Consider the following 14071-nt stretch of genomic DNA (forward strand, 5'->3'; position numbering starts at 1 on the left):
TACCATTGACCAAAAACTGAATTGGACTAACCATTATAAATGCTGTGACTATAAGAATCAGAATCTAGGAAGCTAAGATGGATGTACCCATAACAATAATAATAAATATGGAAGGTAGCAGACCTCAATGATCAGGAGGAAATCTCTTCCACTGATCATTGGACCACAGGGTTGTCTTTCCTGTTGTCCATTCTCAATCAGAATTCTAACTTGTAGGAAGGCCAATTTTGATGTATTAGTGTACTCTAGAATTCTGTGGGAAGCTAGGGAAGTGATCACTGGGCCCCTTTGAGGTATTAGGATCATTGATAGCCACTGTTGGGGTACCAGAAGATTGGAGGTTGGCTAATGTGGTGCCATTGTTTAAGGTGGCAAGGAAAGCCAGGGATCTATAGATCGGCAAGCCTGCCATGAGTAATGGGCAAGTTGTTGATGGAGAGTCTGAGGGACAGGATTTACATATATCTGGTAAGGCAAGGACTGACTAGTGATAATCAGCTAGGTTTTGTGCATGGCAAATCATGTTTCAGTTTCTTGATTGAGTTTATATTTGAAGAACTAATGAAAGGATTGAAGATAGAGCAGTGAATGTTATCTATATGGAATTCTGTAAGGTGTTCAAAGTTCCATATGGAGGATTGGTTAACAAGGTTAGATCATATGGAACACAGGGAGAACTAGCCTTCTGGATACAAAATTGATTAGATGGTAAATGACACTGGTGGTGAAGGATTGCTTTTTGGATTGGAGGCCCGTGACCAGTGGTGTGCTGCAGGGATAGGTGCTGGTTCCACAGTTTTTGGTTATTTATATAATTAATTTGGATGAGAGTATAGGAGGCATGGTTAGTAAATTTGCAGATGAGACCAAAATTGGTGATGTAGTGGACAATGAAGGAGGTTACCTCACAGTACAATGGGACATTGATCAGAATGGGCCAAGGAGTGGCAGATGGAGTTTAATTTAGATAAATGTAAGGTGCTACACTTTGGAAAGGCAAATCAGAGCAGGACTTGCACTTAATGGTAAGGTCCTGACAAACAAAGGGACCTTGGAGTTCAGATTCGTAGTTCCTTGAAAGTGGAGTTGCAGGTAGGCAGGGCAGTGAAGAAGACATTTGGCATGCTTGCTTTCATTGGTTGATGTATTAAGTATAGAAGCTGGGAGGTCACGTTGCAGCTGTACAGGACATTAGTGGGCCAGCTTTAGAATACTGTATTTAATTCTGGTCTCCCTGCTGTAGGAAAGATGTTGTGAAACTTGAAAGGGTGCAGAAAAGATTTACAAAACGTTGCTGGAATTTGAAGGGTTTGAGCTAAAGGGAGAGGCTGAATAGGCTGGGGCTGTTTTCTCTGGAGTATTGGAGGATGAGGGATGACCTTAGAGGTTTATAAAATCATGAGGGGCATGGATAAGGTGAATGCTCAAGGTCTCTTTTGGGGTATTAGAATTCAAAACTAGAGGGCATAGGTTTAAGGTGAGAGGGGAAAGATTTAAGAGGGATCCAAGGGGCAATTGTTTCACACGGATAGTGGTGCTTGTATGGAATGAGCTGCCAGAGGAAGTGGTGGACACTGGTACAATTACAACATTTAAAAGGCATCTGGATGGAGATATAAACAGGAGGGGTTCAGAGGAGTACAGGCCAAATGCTGGCAAATGGGATTAGATTTATTTCGGACATCTGATTGTCCAACTTATCCATGGCAAACTGGTCTGTTTCCGTGCTGTACATCTCTAAACTCTGGGAAATGATTGCTTGGCCTCAGGTAGGCCTCAACAATGGAAAGTCAAACTGGAGCAGCCTCTCAATGTAGTGTTTCAAATGGCTACCCTCTGTGCTATAAATGCACATTACTCTAGGAACTAATTGTTGTGAAAATAATAAACATGTAACTAAGTTTTGAAAATGAATTGCTGATGGAATTACCTGGTCATCAATCAAAGTAGAGTTAGAATTATTTATCACAAAATGGATAATCATTACCATTGTTGGATGGAAACCTATTTTATTGTAACTTGCTCAGAAGTGTAAGTCTTAGCAAAATTTTTAAAATGCTAGAGTCAAGATAAAGATGATTCACTAATTTGAAAATATGGTTTCAAGGAAGGTTACAGTGATAACTGGTTTGCTATGCCATTGGCCATGTCTGAGATAACAATGTGAATCTCTGGTTTGGCAAGAGCTTCTAAAGTCATAGAAGCAGTGTAAGTTTAACAATTGTTTTCTTTAAATGAATGGTAGTGGTTTGATAGGGGCATCGTATCTTTTAGTGGGACAAATCCAAGCAAGCAGAAGAAAGTGAACTTTACTTCATCTTTCTAAATGCCATTCATCAAAGGGGCAGACATCTTGAAGATGAAGGGATAAAGACCTAAGGAATTTAGGAGCAGATCTGATTTTTCTTCCTTGAGACAACTTGTACTACCTGCTCTGATTGAAGCTACTGATTTTAGCTAAGTTGAAAGCTTAAAATTTGCAGGTCTGGGAGATGTTTTTTCCAAACCGTTTGTGGATTAGTTATGTAATAGCTGCAAAAGGAATAGTAAAATATACCATTCTGTTGAGTGTTCTAGAAATGTAGTTCTCAAATGATGCCTTTTGATTCTAAAAATATGATTCTGATGGATTATTGATCTAGATTAGTGGAGGTGCAACAGTATCACTCTTCCCATTGAGATAAGTGTTTCAGCAGGCCTCAGCATGTGGAACTTCACTTTCCAATCACGGTTTGAATTCTGTAGCTTTGACATCTGATCTCTTGGGTCTGTGAACGTAGCATGCAGTAGAGACTGGTTAGCTAGTCAGAGATAAGAATTCTTGTGACAACAAAATAGCCAAAAGAAATTATATCATTGCATTCAAAGCGAGGATTAGGAGAAGTGTAAGGGATTAAAGCAAGCATTTATATTGAGAAACACAAACTTTCAAATGTTTGGTTACAATCTACAATTGTTTCTTCTGAGGGAATAATGTCACAATGTTTGCAAACGTATTTTTTTGAGGGCAAAGAGTATATTTATTTGTAATTATGATATGTAACATTTAAAATCCAATAGTTCCTCATTGAGCAAGATTCAAATTTTTCATCAGTCTTTATGACACAAGTTAACTAGTTTAATTTCGCAACTAATCATTGCGTTACTTCTTTTGAAAATACTTCAATAATAGACCCTGAGGAGTAGCAAGCTACCCGTGACAGAAACATGAGGTTTTCTACATTTAGTTGCACAGGTCCAGGTGGCAGAACATATGTTCAGTTTTACCCATTAACAAGGCAAACAGCATGAGACTCCTATCATAATTGCCAAGCTGTTATCTTATATTTTCCTGTGCATCATTAAAAACATATTTTTCAATACTCCCATTTGTTTGAAATACATTCTCTAAATTTAATCCTTTTCCATATTTTCCACTTTTCCTAATACATTTTTTTTTAAAAAAAGCTTGCTCACTTATGTGAGGATACAAAGATTACCTCAAGCGATTTCAGTTGTTGTATGTTTGAAAAGATTACCTGCATGTAAAGTAATTTAACCTTGTTAGTCTCTGTGACTTGTTCTCCATTCTGCAGCCAATCATTGGAGGAAAGTTTAGCGTTATTTTTGATTAAGATAATTTAGCACAATTAAAGGATTTGATTGTGTGCCATCAATATAAAGTTGTTTTAATTAATATTACTGAAATAAATTAACAGGAAAGTATAGGAATATATGTTCTCAGAAAAAACTTTTTCATTGGTGTGGGCACTGCTGCCTAGACCAGCATTTTTTGACTATTCCTTTATTGCTATTGAGAATGTATTAGTGAGTTGCCTTCTTGAACAGCCTCAGTCCACGTGGTGTAGGTTCATCCACAGTGTTGATATGAATGAAGCTCCACATTTTTGGTCCAAAGACTATTTAAGGAACAGTGCTATAGTTAAATCAGGATGCTGTGTGACTTGAAAGCAAACGTGAAGGTGGTGATGATCCAATGTATCTGCTTCTCTTGCCCTTTAGGCGTTAATGCTGTCTAAAGAATTTTTAAGCTGTTGCAGTATGTCTTGTGAATGGTACACCGTTTTGCTACTGTGCATCATTTGATTAAGGAAATGTTGACGGTATTAGATACTGTGCAAATCAAGTACCTGCTTTATATTGGATGATATCGAGCTTCTTAAATATTGTTCGAGATCCACAAATCCAAACTCCTGATTTATGCCTCGCAGATAGTGGACAAGCTGTATACAGTCCGGTCATGCGTTACTTGCAGTGTTAATCCCCAACCTGTGAACTGCTCTTGCAGCCTCAGCATTTATGTTTGCTTTAGTTCTGTTTCTCCTCAGTAGTAACTATCAGCATATTCATTTGTGGAAGATTCAGTGACGATAATGCCATTGATTATTATGGGGTGATGATTAGATTCTCTCTTGTTTAAGATGCTCATTGTCAGGCACTTAGATGGTTCAAATGTTATTTACTCCTTTTATTGTCTGTCTGAGTTTGGATGTTGTCCAGGTCTTGCTACACTTAGACATGTCTGCTTTGGTATCTGAATTCCAAAATAGTGCTGAACATTGCCAGTTTACAGTGGACTTCCCCACCTTTGATCTTTTGATGGAGGGGAGGTCTTGATGAAACAGCTGAAAATGGTTAGGCTTGAGAAAGTACCCTGAGGAATTTATACAGTGATGTCCTGTGACTGATTTTGATTGACCTTCTAGCAGGTGCAATAAGTTTCCTTTGTACCATGTATTAATCCAACCAATAGTGTTTTTTTTCCTGATTCCTGTTTACTGTGTATTTGTTAGGGTTGTTTGATGCCATTTTTGATCAAAATGCTACTTTGATATCAAGGTTAGTTGTCCTCACTTCCCTTTTTTTGAGTTTACTTCTTTTGTCTATGTTTGGACCAAGAGTGTAATGAGGCCAGGAGCTTAGTGAACCTGGCAGAACATCAGCTGAACATCAGTGAGTAGGTTACTGTTTTGAGTTTGAATTTGATTTATTGTTGTCTCATGTACCGAAATACAGGGAAAAGTGTTGTTTTGTATGCTATACAGGCAGATTGTACCATACAAAATGCATCATGGTAGCAGATAAGAGTGCAGAATATCGTGTTACTGCCACAGAAGGTGCAGAAACAAAGATCAACGTTAACATTTGAGGGGTCTGTTCCAAAGTCTGATGATAGCAGGGAATAAGTTGGTTTTGAATACATTTCTGAACAGATTCAAGCTTTTATATCTTCAGCCTGATGGGAGAGAGTGTTGTCAAATAAGTACCACTTTATAGCACTGTTGACAACACATACCATCATTTTGCTGATTATTAACAGACATTGATTGGTGGTATTTGACCATAGAGTCATAGAGATGTACAGCATGGAAACAGACCCTTCGGTTCAACCTGCCCATGCCAACCAGATATCCCAACACAATCTAGTCCCACTTGCCAGCACCCGGCCCATACCCCTCCAAACCCTTCCTATTCATATACCCATCCAAATGCCTCTTAAATGTTGCAATTGTACCAGCTTCCACCACATCCTCTGGCAGCTCATTCCATACACGTAACACCCTCTGCTTGAAAAAGTTGCTCCTGAGGTTTCTTTTATACCTTTCCCCTCTCACCCTAAGCCTATGCCCTCTAGTGCTGGACTCCCCTATCCCAGGGAAAATACTTTATCTATTTATCCTATCCATACCCCTCATAATTTTGTAAACCTCTGTAAGGTCACCTCTCGGCCTCCAACGCTCCAGGGAAAACAGCCTCAGCCTGTTCAGCCTCTCCCTATAGCTCAACCTGGCAACATCCTTGTAAATCTTTTCGGTACACTTTCAAGTTTCACAACATCTTTCCGATAGGAAGGAGACCAGAATTGCATGCAATATTCCAACAGTGGCCTAACCAATGGCCTGTACAGCCACAACATGACCTCCCAACTCCTGTACTCAATACTCTGACCAATAAAGGAAAGCATACCAAATGTCGTCTTCGCTATCCTATCTACCTGTGACTCCACTTTCAAGGAGCTATGAACCTGCACTCCAAGGTCTCTTTGTTCAGCAAGACTCCTGAGGACCTTAACATTAAGAGTATAAGTCCTGCTAAGATTTGCTTTCCCAAAACGCAGCACCTCGCATTTACCTGAATTAAACCAGGTTAGATTTGTTCTACCTTTTGTGGATAGGACATACCTGGGCAATTTCCCAGATTGCTAAGTCAGTGTGCATGTTGTAACTTTACTGGAACAGCTTTGCTAGAGACTCTGCTGGATCTGAAACATAAGTCTTCAGCACTGTTGCCAGAATGACCCATAGTCTTAGTATCCAATGTCTCATGCTGCCTCCTGATATCACATGGAATGTACCAAATTGGAGGGTGCCTAGGTGGATAGTACAAAACAGCGAAGTCTGTTGCACTTACCTTACTAAGTGGAGTGTAAGGATTTCTATATAATTGTAGCTATTGAGGTTTATACATTTTCTTTGAAATTTGTTGTTTTTGATTTAATGTCACTTCAAATAATACTTAATTGTGAGAAAACTAAATAAAAACATGGTACCAATATTTATAGCTGTCCAGCATGAAATTCAAGAAAGAGTACTTTCAAAAATTAAACATAATCTGTTTCCTATGCCTTGTATTTTTTAAAAAAATTATCTTTTTTTTAGAATGGCAAAGATTCCCCTGAGTATGGTCTTAGCAAATCTTACACTTCATCTGGAACCATAATCGGAGTGGATTTACGAAGGGGAAGAAGACGGTTCTCTGGTAATCTTCAATTGCCACCATTGGCTTGGAGGCAGGGGGAAAGAGCAAGAACTCCAGAAAGAGATAGCATGCCAAGACCTACCACTTTACCATTGCGAGCACCCCCAACAATAGCTATTACACCTGTGGACCAAGATTGGTAAGACTGTAATCATTCTTTTTAGCCTATGGAATTTCACTACAATGTGTTTAAATTTGTGTACATAACTAACTTTGTCTGACTTGTTGGGAGAGGGAAAAGTGTACAAGTATGACTAACTTGTTCGAAAGGCTTAATTATAGGCTGTCAACATGCCAAGTCCAAAGACCATGTTGGGAGCTCTACAGACTTGTTAAGAATGTTATTGTTCTCCACCAACATGACCAGTGTCGTCATCCCATTACCAGTGGCATCAAACCTTGGCAGGCCAATGAACATCATGTGTTCCAGCCCTCTACGTGCCTGACATGTGTTTGTGTGTGCCAGGTATACCTAAACCCATCAACTGATGCTCCACTTAAACTAATCAAAACAGTTGGGATAGGCAAAAACTGATTTTTTTGGCTATTATAGGTTTAGTGATATTTTGACTTTTTCCAGCAGTATATATTCAGCATGTTTCCTTCTCCACTGTTCCAATTTGAAATAATTCCTCTTTGTATTATATCCCATCGTTTAAACTAATTTTGTGATCATTCCTAATGTTAACCTCGAATCTCCAAAGCTTTGATTCTAACTAATGGGCTTTGGTATGAAACATTCCCTATTACCTTCTGGAATGACACTCAAAAAATTCTACTATTGTTTTTGTGGACATAAAGCAGAATTTTGTTCAATATTGTCCTGTCCTACCAACAGAAGTATGATTGGTAAAATTGGGGAAGATATCTTTTTTTTCTAAATGCAAAGCTAAATATTTCACTTAATGCATGTTATTACTACAAATTGTACAGGAACAGGGAAGGGATATTTATATAATTTAGGAAGCTAAATAGCATAGTAAATGCTAAATATATGAAATAAAACAAAATTCTGCAAATCCTATACAGGTCATCAATACCTGAAATCATAAAATATGAAAGAACATTCGTTAGTGACCTGCCGTTTATTTTCAGAAACTTTGTTTTTATATGAATGTATTTGCTACCTCTAGTGGTCATATTGAGTTTTGCACGTTCAAATTACCTTATTCCAAAGTGTTGACAACCGTCGTGCTGGAAAAACACAGCAGGCCAGGTAGCATCCGAGGAGCAGGAGAATCGACGTTTCGGGCATAAGCCCATCTTCAAGTGTGTCACCCTAGAATTATAGGGATCCACGTCTGACATAGTTTTGTTCATCTGTTTAATTGGCTAAGAAAACTTTTGAATAAGGTAGAAACATAGAAGTATGAATAAACTATTCAACCCCTTGAACTTTCTCTGTCATTCCAGATTGTAACTGATTATCCACATGTCTTCAAATGTTCAAAATTTCTGTAATGTTCCTCCTAGTGGCTGCATAAGTCAAGATGGTGATACATGAGGTGCTTTGAAGGCAACTGTTACGTGACTCCATACAGCCATTTTCAGAGTTCAGTATTGCAATTTGCAATTAAGTGCAGCAATATTGATTTAAACTGAAGCAGCTGCATAACTTTTGAAACTGTCCCATCTATTGTAAAATTTATTGAAGCTGCAACTTGACAAACTTAAAAGATGCAGCAATTTACTTGCCTCCTAAATCTAATTGCTCAAAGAATTGGATAATAATGCAATGAGAATCCTGCGTTTAGTCTGTCACATTCCGTACAATAGTCGATCATGAGTTGCCATACAGTCCCAAATAAAAAAAAAAGCTGCTGTAGATTTGCTGTAATTGGAAACATAATTAGGCCTTCACAAAGGAAGCTAATGAACATTGCATTTGCTTCATTGTTTCCCTGTAATAATTAGATACAACTTTATTGTTAATCCTTTTGATGTTGGTTCATTTATGATATGACACAAACCCTGGTAATTTTTTTTCTGTGAATGTTTTGATCTTTTCAAAGTTTAGAATTCAGGGCAGGATCTTCCCATTTGAAACACCCAGTGTCATGAGCTACTGCTAACTATAGCGTAAACCACTTCCTTAATTACATATTTTACTCCCAACTTAGAGAATGCCCCCGACATCAGTAACATTTCCCATAGCAACTCGGCATGGAAAATGTAGACATGCAATTCATCTTCTAAATGAATCATTACAGTGTAAGGAAATGTACAACGGTATGTGTAGTTCTATTTAGGAGAATTGTGAAGCTGTTTTCTAACTTTTTTTTTCAGGCAATATTGTTCGGGAACAGGGGTTCATTTTGTAATTTGTGAACAACCTTGATTTATAGTCTCTGTACTCCAGGGGAGCTTGTGCTGATTTAATTCATCAGCAATGGACAGAAAGCCAAAGTTTCAAATTTTTTCATTAGCTTTCTCTTTGATATCCTTCAGAATTGACTTTGCAAGAGCACAACTCAATGTTAAGGTTCCTCTTTCGTATTTATGTTTAGTGCCTATATTAATGTGTAAGCCTTATTCGCGGATAGGGTGAATAGGGCGTCATAGCCAAATCAAGATTAGGCTTCCTTTTGAACTGAAATTTTATCTATTTTCTTCCTTTTTCTTTTTCAAGTTTTGTTTTGAATATGTAATAATAAATTCCTAGATTTTCTATGTTACCACTTTTCAGAGGTGCAGATTTCTGTTGCGTTTTTGTTTCACTGTGTAATTTTCTCCTCCCTGAGGTGGTGAGAATAATGGCAAGTGTGATTGAATTAATTGGGAGAGTGGCCAAAAATCACATTCTCGCCATTGAGCAAAACTGTTGTAATTAAATTCTCTCTCCTAGGATGGTGAGAAGCCTAAATTCATGTATTTGCGTTTTATTAATTACCCAACATGCTTTATTAACTTCCCCATGCCAATTAATTTCTGTCAATTCAGAAACCTGATGCTTGAAAAACTGGACAGCAAAAACTTGGGATTTCGTTCTCCACTGTAGTTAAGTACATGACTGGGCCAGCCATTTTCTTTCTCTTCACTTGAGATTGAACTTCTACAACAGCAGGTGCCTCTATGGTTACTGGACACAATGTCTCCTTGGAATCTCCATTCACACATTTGAACAACAGTAATACAGGTTTTAGCATATATGTTTACATGTTCATAGGTAGGCTTAAGCGGCAGTGTTTTTTTTCTCCTGAGGTAGCAAATTAGTGGGCAGGGACAGACCACAGTTTCTGATTGAGAGGAACAGAAGGAGATGTAAGCCAGCTTGTGGCTGAGAAAGAAAAGTCTAGTGAAAATAAGGCTAACCAGTCTATGTCTGTAGCAAAAAGTGTGAAAGTGGCGACAGAAACATGGCTGTGTTTAGCATACTTCTACACTTCCATCACCTGTGACTACATTTTACATGGCAAACACATTGCATGCACTTGAAAAACATACTCATGTTTAAATGATGTTTTTATTAGGCCAATAAGTGAGGAGGAGTTGTTCAGGGGCTGGGCCTTTTCTGAAGAGTTTGCCATGGTCAGTCTTGGAAGTACAGTCAAATCAATCTGAGCTTTGGATGTTTGGTTGGGGTTCCATTTGGGGGAAAAAAAGGTTGGGCTTTGGTCAGTTGGGTCTGTTCTGCAAAGTACATTTGAGTGTGTGTTGCCCATAATCTGGAGGATTTTAGCTACGTCATGCTTGAGGCTGCAGGAAGTTCAAGTCTAGGTACTGGCCTCATTGTCCTCAGCTGCTGAGGTGATGGGGGAAATTGGAAATTGTAGAATGGAACCTAGTTGTTTATCAGAGCAGACTACTTGGTTTTGGGGAAGGGGGTGGATGGATTATTTTATGGCAAATTCTGGTTACTTTACCTTGATATGGGAAAGGTGTAGGGCCTATAGGGAATGGAAATCTCAAGGGTCATGGGCACTGGAGGTAAAATAGGCAGTTTAATGACCACGTAAAAGGGTTCAACCAAACTGAGATATGGCTGGAGTATCAGCAGAAGAGATACGGCAAAACAATAGGGGAAGTGAGGAATCTGGTTCTTTGTGGATCACCGGCAGCATCTAAGAGTCACTGATATGAACAGAAAAACTACCCTTCATGTTTTTGGAAGTTTGAGTTTTCAAGGAGCAGTTGGGGATCATTAGTATTTCATAGTCCTCTTCCCATAAGTGCATCGAGTAGGTCACTGTTGCACAATTTGCCAGAGCCTACCTATTCCTATCATCCTCCCTTTTGAAGCAGCTAGGACATCCGAATTATCAGCCATTGCTGGTTTGCCACAGGTGCAGGGTACAATTGATTGTATTCACTCAGTACTCTACCAACAACCAGCTGTCTTTGTAAATGGTAAAGAATTCACTTCTAAATCCAATAATTTTTGATCATGTCAGCCAGATATTGAACTGAACTGTGTAACCAGGGAGCTGACATGTCTCATGCATCTTGGGCCAGTGTTTGTTATCAGCGTCTTTCAAAGTTTCTTGGCCAATGCCAGGGTGGTTGATGGGCAAAAGAGTGTTGTTCTCTCTCTTTTTCTCTTTCCCACCCTCCCCACCAAAACTAAATTTGGCTGATGGCAGCTCAAAGAAACCTTCAGACTGTCACTGGAAAGAGATATTGGCCACATGCTTAAATCAGATGAACAGATCATTGCATTTGTGAAGGTGAAATTCCACAGTCTGGACCAGTTAGGTGGTTCCACAAAGTATAATCCAGATCGGGTGCCCAGCAACATAGTGTTGTTTGTCCAATAATCTCAGATACCAGAAGGGAATGTGATGGTTAAGGAGGTGCTTCAGAAGTGAGAAGAAGTCTCCATGGAGGAAGGTGAATATGAAGAATCTGAGATGAGCCAAATGACCATCAAAGACAAGGCATTGGTTGAATGAACCAGAGAGAACCTTTTTATACCACCCACTTCCAGGATGCCTGAAAAAGGCTGAGACTTCAAAATTACAAATAATCATTGATTTGTGCTTTTTTTTAAGAAAAATGTCTGCTCACTGGTGCACACATTCCTAAATGGCTTGTTTTTCTGTTTGGTTGATATATACAAGAAAATGCAGAGTTTTCCTTTCAACTATTGCTTTAATACTTCCCCTCTGCAAAAGTTTCAGTCTCTGCCAAAGCTTGTCCTAGACCAATTTAAATGCCAAAGCAGCTGAGATACAGTGAGCGCTTCCACTACTTTGCGCTTCCGAATGCATGTGCTGAAATGGCCCTTGCTTCAAATAAGCATGAGTGATACCAGGGATTTCACTCCTCAATGAAGACTACGGAGTTGTTCCTCAGCCTGGCAATATTCCCTATTGTTGTGTAACCCATCAGTATTTCTGCAGTGTTCAGAATGTAATAAGTTTTCACTGTACCTTTTGTAATGTTTAAACATCCTTGCTGACAACGTTCCCACTAATATGGGATGCAATTCTATATAGGTTACCCACTAGTCATCTCACAACCTGAAATGTTAAGACATGGCTTTCAGAATCTCAGACAGGAAACAAACCTTTCTTTCAATCTGTGGAAATATGTCAGATTCTGCCATCTCATAGAGTGGTTATGAGTGATCACCAATTGTATATTCTAGGCTCCTGCAACTCCCAAGCACTATCTCATTTACCCTCGGTATCTCTGTGACTCATCAATAGCACCTTGACTGCAATGTCCAAAATAGAGCTCTAGTTCTGAGGCATTGGATTCACACACTTTATTGATTTTGGAGTGGTAACAAAGTATGGTAATTAAAGTACATTCTTTCCTTTTGCTTGATGATGATCCTCCACATTTTTTGCATCAGTCCACTTTACCTGCTGCTTCAGGATTTAAAAAGATTACAGTGGCGCTACAACAGTGTGAGTGAAAATATATTTACAAAAATAAAGAACCTGTACCCTGTGCTACCGATGTGCCCTCAGTCTGTTACTTTTCCTCCTTTCTCACTATGCTTAGGTGCAGGCCCTATGTCTGCAGCTGGGGCAGAGGGAAACTTCTGGCTGATGTACCCTGTTGACTTTCAAGAATTGGACAAATGTCCTTTTGGGTCTAGAGGACCTCAATCTATGAAGAGTATCTTGCACAGGTGTAGACCCAAACACCTCGCACTGAGCTGCTGGATCTATTGGGGTTGCAAGCAGGATTAGAGGCAAACTGTACATGTCATTTAGGACCCAGTACAACAGCACTTGTGCATAGAGCTGAACATGTGCGTGGTCTGTGGCAATCCTGAAAATATCAAAGTCCTTGGGCATTTCTGTTCACGCAGCTATGGACATGTGTAGTGATGTACTCGCCAGTCTGTTCTTACTAGGGTACTATTTCAAGATGAGCGTCTCTGTGCTCATGGAGAGTTCAGGTGAATTCCTTGCTGGTGTGACGTCTGAACTTTAATAGGCTTACTCCTCAGGGTGGTGGTGTAGCAGAGAGGCTAAGGCTGTGACTTCTTTACTGAAAATTCTAGAGTACCAGTTATGCTTATGAAAGGCAAAAAAAGCAATTAGTTGAAGAGTGAGAGAAGCCTATGCAAAGCAATATGTTAGCATCCATAATCATCTGAGAGAACAGAGCACAACATTGATAACTGTGTTGCTGGCTCATTAGTCTGTCCCCATCGCCACATGAACAGTTCTGGACCAGCCAATGATGTCTCTTTCCTGACAAGGTGCTGAGAGCTTAATCTCAGCCATAGCCCTGCTAATTTGAGGAGGAAGCCTGTGAAAGTTCAGAGGACACACCAGCAAGGAATTCACCTGAACTGTACATGAGTTATGGGCCATTTTTCCTTTTCCTGCAGTGAGACAAAAATGATTTTGTGTGTGTGTGTGTGTGTGTGTGTGTGTGTGTGTGTGTGAAGAGAATGAGTGCAGTAACAGTTTGTGAGCATGCACAACCCTGCCAGATAGTGACTCATCCCCAGTGAGTAGGGAGTGAAGCGAGGAGGAAGATTTTGCTGATTGGGAGAATGAGGTGATTGAGACTTTGTGGGCATCATTCAGTTGCGTTGCAGGCTCTGAGACTGAGATGTGTTTGCAATGTTAGATACTCACTGTCCAACTGTTGGCTCACAATGTTGACACTTTGCAGAGTGTAGGAAACCATTGATATTTTCTTGGTACTGTTTGCTCTCTCTTTTGTCGGGGCCAACAGCACCAAACTGATGCCATGGGTCTCTGTTCTTTGGGAACAGGATGCTCTATCTTTGTGTGCTTTAGCCCAAATTAGGTTCTAGCTATGAAGGCCCAAATTCAGTCTATTTTCCCCAATACCCATTGAAGCCTCAGTGGTTTCTGCACAATCGTGCCCTAGCCTACAATGC

The 14071-nt window shown here is 39.5% G+C and overlaps 1 long non-coding RNA gene across 1 annotated transcript in view; it reads left to right on the top strand.

Moving 5' to 3' along the window:
• LOC132819064 (uncharacterized) overlaps nucleotides 1-6833 on the top strand; it is a 186454-nt gene extending 179621 nt beyond the window's left edge. Inside the window, exon 3 of the long non-coding RNA XR_009645042.1 lies at nucleotides 6660-6833. This is a non-coding gene — a long non-coding RNA (uncharacterized LOC132819064). The remainder of the gene's footprint in view (nucleotides 1-6659) is intronic.
• Nucleotides 6834-14071: the final 7238 nt, after the last annotated feature.

This window comes from Hemiscyllium ocellatum, chromosome 9 (genome assembly GCF_020745735.1).
Source record: "Hemiscyllium ocellatum isolate sHemOce1 chromosome 9, sHemOce1.pat.X.cur, whole genome shotgun sequence".
NCBI lineage: Eukaryota > Metazoa > Chordata > Chondrichthyes > Orectolobiformes > Hemiscylliidae > Hemiscyllium > Hemiscyllium ocellatum.